A 5,165-nucleotide genomic window follows, 5' to 3' on the forward strand; every position below is an offset into this window, starting at 1 on the left:
CACAAGTCCTAATTAATAAACCCAATTAATAAGAGAACAATGAATTCTAACTTATTCTCTCCAAGTTCACACAGACTGTCTTCTGGAATATTCTGTCATCCCTGCTCTCTTCACAAATGCCTTTCTTCCACTAATTCTGCTGTCAGGGATGTCTTATCTCTATAATTTCTTCAATGGGGACTTTGAGCTAAAATATATTTGATTAATTAGATGGGCTTTCTCTTAGAGCTGAATGGGGCTAACTGTGGCAGGTAGTGGATGGCTCTCTCCAATTTTCCTGATTCCCTTGTCTTATATACCCAAAATAACATAATCAAATTCTTATAATATGATTAGTTTCAGGTTGTCAACATCATTGGATTTAAAGTCAATTGGCTTTCCGTATTAAGGTGCTTGGTTTAAATTAATTGGCCAAATTCAAACTTGTTGTCGTGGAAAAGTGCTGCTTGGTTGTTCTATCCATTCAGGCACTCCTTGTGCACCTGCATTTATAAACTTCCAAGCACAGACAAAGCATGAGCTCTTAAAGGAACTTTGGCACTCTTTTCCCCACTATCATTTTTAACAACAAATTCTAACTTCCTACCAACAAATTCTAACTTCCTGCTTTCCAATTCATGAATTTTCTACCTAACTTCATACTAACTCTCGCCTTAAGAAAAAAAATGAACTATCATTATGAAAAGATGGCTTCTTTTTTTCCCCAAATCTTAACACTATTATCACGAAATACATAGTTCAGTACTCTAAAATTGTACCTTTCATACTAATTCTAAATATATATAATATTGGAGTGTACCGGTTCTATCTTACCTACAAATTTTCTTTTAAACGTGCAATAACGCAAACACAATAACATTTTTACGACCAGCAACATGTACAATTTGTAGATTAAAAGCCTGTAACATAAGACTCCAATGAAATAGTCTCATATTTTTATCCTTAAATGTTTCCAAAAAGTTGAGAGTGGTGTGGTCTGTAAACACAACCATCGCTGAAATATTGTTCGTAACATAAACATTAAAATGTTGTAAGGCCAGTACCAAACTCAATAATTCCTTTTCAATGGTAGAGTATTTTCTCTGATGAATATTGAGTTTCTTTGAAAAATATCTAATTGGCCTCTCGGTTCCGTCATCATCCTGCTGCATCAACACAGCTCCAACCCCAATATTGCTGGTGTTGATTGCGACTTTAAAGGGTTTTGAGAAATTTGGTGTAGCTGAAACTGATGCGGTCGTTAATACGGATTTTAAATTCTCAAATGCCTCCTGACACTGTTCTGTCCACCAAAATTTCATGTTCTTCTTTAGCAAATCCATCAGCGGTGCCACCACATTACTAAAGCTCGGCACAAACTTCCGGTAGAATCTGCTCAGGCCCAAAAATTGAAGAATCTTTCTTCAAGAATGGTCTTGGAAATTCCTTGATGGCCTTCGTTTTTATGTTCCTCAGGGTCATCCTTCCACATCCAATGTTATGTCCCAAGAATGTCACTTCTGCCTTTGCAAATTCAGTTTTTGCTAAGTTTTTAACCAGTTTTGCCTCCTGTACTCTTTCAAAGAGCTTTGCCAAATACACACATGATATTTCCATGAATGGCTGAAGATCATGTCATCATCTATACAGAGGGCACAATTAGTCAATCTTGCCACAACTTTGTTCATAAGTCTTTGAAATGTGGCTGGTGTGTTCTTCATACCAAAGGGCATTACTTTAAATTGATACAGCTCATTTGGGGTTACAAACACAGAAACTTCTTTCGCTTTCTCTGACAAAGGTACTTGCCAGTAACCATGAATTAAGTCCAACTTGGTGATGTAAGTGGCTTGTCAAACTTTTTCCGCACAGTCCGTTACGGCATTGACCTTTCGATAATCCATGCAGAACCATCAAGTACCACCAGGCTTTAGAACCAAGATGATCAGCGACCTCCACTCGCTTTGACTTGGTTCGATGACATCTTCTTGCAGCATCGCTTCCACTTCCTTCTATACCTGTGCAGATTGTTGTTCTATTGAAACAGCATTTCCTACTTCAACATCATGCACTATAGTACTGGTCCTTCCTATTCTATTCCCACAGATGTCCTCATATTTCTACAACAAACCTTTCAATTCAGTCCTCTGTTCCTGAGACAGATATCTCACTATTCTATCCTACTCTCTAAGGACTTCCTCATTATTTAACTTACTTTGAGGCACATCAAAATCAAATGATTATAATTCTGATTCCTCACTCTGAGGGATAGTAACTAATACCTGTTTCTCCAGTTCCCTGTCCCTGTTATAGTAGGATTTCAACATATTCACATGACATACCTGATAAAGCTTCTTTCCATCTGGGATCTTTACCAGATAATTCACCTGACTCAACTTCTTCTCAATCTGATAAGGACCACTATATCTTGCTTTGAAGGGATATTGTACCACTGGTAACATCACCCAATACTTTAACCCCACCTGCAAACATCCGAATTCTAGATTTCTTATCTGCTTCTTGCTTCATTAGATGCTGTGCCACCTTCAGATGTTGTCTAGCTAATTCACCGAGTCTGTTTAATCTTTCCCTCACCTCAGATACATAATCCAACTCTGAGATCTCTGACTTCGGACCTATCAACTTTTTCTTAATTGATTTTAAAGGCCCTCTTACTTTGTGTCCGAACATCAACTCGAATGGAGTAAACTGAGTCGATTCATTTGGGGCATCTCTAATGGCAAACTATATAACTGGGATACCTTTATCCCAGTCATTTGGATAATCCTGGCAATAAGCCTTCCAACATGGTTTTTAGGGTCTGATGCCACCTGGGATTCAGAATGGTATTCAGGATTGCCACCTGCCAATGCTCCCTGGGATTCAGGATGGTATGCACTTGATTTAAAGTGTTTAATGCTAAATTACCCATGATCTCCTTAAATCGTTTGGAAGTAAAATTGAACCCTTGGTCTGACTGAATCTCTCTGGGTAGGCCATAACGTATAAAGAAAGCAACCAACTCTTCTTCAACCCTCTTTGCCTTGACACTCTGTAATGGAATTGCCTCCAGAAACCTGGTAGACACATCCATTATGGTTAGCAAATACTGGTTCCCACTTTTGATTTTAGGGACGGGACCTAGGCAAACAACCATTACCTGCATGAGAGGTTCTTCAAAGGCGGGAATTGGCATCAAGGTGCTGGTTTTATTACTGCTTGTGGCTTTCCTACCATTTGACAAGTATGACAAGTACAGCAAAATTCAACTACGTCCTTATGCAATCCGGGCCAATAGAAGTGCTTTTGTATTTTAGCCAGAGTCTCCCTCATTCCTAAATGACCTCCTACCGGTAATTTGTGTGCTACCATAACACCTCCTGTCTGTATGCGACCAGCAATACAATCTGATGCACTTCTGCCAATTTCTCCTCTGCACTAACCTGGCAAGGTCTCCATTTTCACCTTAGGATTCTATCCTTGAGATAATAACACTCAGGAATACATTCTGATTCCTTTTCCAAGTAGACTTTATAATATAGATCTTTTATTATCTCATCTTTTTGTTGTAACTCCAGTAATCTTACAGAACTAAACACCTCTGCCTGATCCTCTACCTGTTTAGATTCTTCTTTTACCACTTTGTCAAACAGGGTGTCAGCTAAGTGGACCTCAACTCCTTCATGTTTCTCTTTGGTTTTCCCCTTTTGCTTTAACCTTTGACTGTGGGATCTTGTCACCACACAGTCTGGAAAAATTCCACGGTATTTTTCTTTTAACTCCTCAGTTCCCTGGTTTTCCTTCGGCTTCTCTATTAGAAGGGGCACCACTCCCACTTTTGCTCCTGCCAGGTCATTTCCAAGAACAAACTGTACTCCTGAAATTGACACTCTTTCAATCACTACCACTTTCACTTCCCCAGTCTTGATTTGACTTTCCAACCTGATCTTACATAGGGGAACACTTAAATCTCTGTCCATCTATTCCACAGGTTACGGCTCTCTCGGGTAATATTTCAGGAGTGCAAATGCTTTCATATCTTACTATTAGAGATTGACCAGCTCCCATATCTCTCAATATAACAACTTCTTTACCTTCTCCCCATGTTCTTCCTGAGTAAACCTTACCCTCAGAGGTGAAGTCTTTGTAGAGATCGCACACTGTCTCGCTATCCAGCCTGTAACTAGGCTGTACACTCTCCTGCAGCTCCTCGACTCCTTTTGGGATTTCCTTCACTACCTCAACTAATCCCACTGGTTTAGCATCTTTTACCATATTCTTTTTCCCAGTGCCTTTCTTAAGCCACCAGCACTGTGACTTTGTGTGTCCCACCTTATTACAATGAAAACGCCTGAGGCCTTTCATCTCCTTTTCACCCTCTTGGGTTTCTTTTATCACTTGTGAAAACTGTTTCCGGTGTGATCTACTTTTTGTTTTTCATTGAAGAATCTCCCTTTCTCCCATTTTCTATTCCTCACGTAATGAAATTGCTGTTTGGAAGCTAAATTTCGATTTATGCACTTATGCATATTCACCTACTTTCTCTGCAGTTCTTCTTCCTTTGGTAACTTTCTGTTCCTTAATATGATTTCTTATCATCTCTGGAAGTGAGTTTTTAAATTCATCTGGCAGAATGATCTCTCTCAGACCCATATGTCTTTTCTATCTTTAATGCTCTCACCCATTTATCAAAGTTGCTATGTTTAATTCTTTCAAACTCGACATAACTCTGACTTGGTTCCTTCTTTATGTTTCGGAACCGTTGTCTATTGGCTTCTGGTACCAATTTATAGGCACTCAAAATAGCCTGTTTAACATCTTCATAACTTCCTGACACCTCATCTGACAGCACTGCAAACACCTCACTACCAACATGATCTGAAGTAAAATTGCCCACACAGTCTCTGGCCAATTCATCTGTTTATACAGTTTTCAAAGGAAATGAAAAAGGCTTCTACATCTTTTTCATCGAATTTTGGTCATGTTTGAACATATTTGCATATATCCCTACTAGGCTGTTGGCTATGATGAGTTTGGTCATCCTCACTTCGATCTTGTACTTTTCCTTCTGCTATTTGAAGTCTTTTTGCTTCAAGTTCCAACTTCTTCTTTTCCAACTCGAACACTCTTTCCCTTTTTTCTCTCTTTCTTTTTCCCTCTCTTCTCCCTCTCTCTCTTTCTTTTTC

The 5,165-nt window shown here is 39.0% G+C and overlaps 1 protein-coding gene across 1 annotated transcript in view; it reads left to right on the plus strand.

The window, feature by feature from the left end:
* LOC109912174 (serine/threonine-protein kinase 32B-like) overlaps nucleotides 1-5,165 on the plus strand; it is an 860,354-nt gene that overhangs the window by 498,860 nt on the left and 356,329 nt on the right. The window lies entirely within an intron of this gene.

This window comes from Rhincodon typus, chromosome 12, assembly GCF_021869965.1.
Source record: "Rhincodon typus isolate 14 chromosome 12, sRhiTyp1.1, whole genome shotgun sequence".
NCBI lineage: Eukaryota > Metazoa > Chordata > Chondrichthyes > Orectolobiformes > Rhincodontidae > Rhincodon > Rhincodon typus.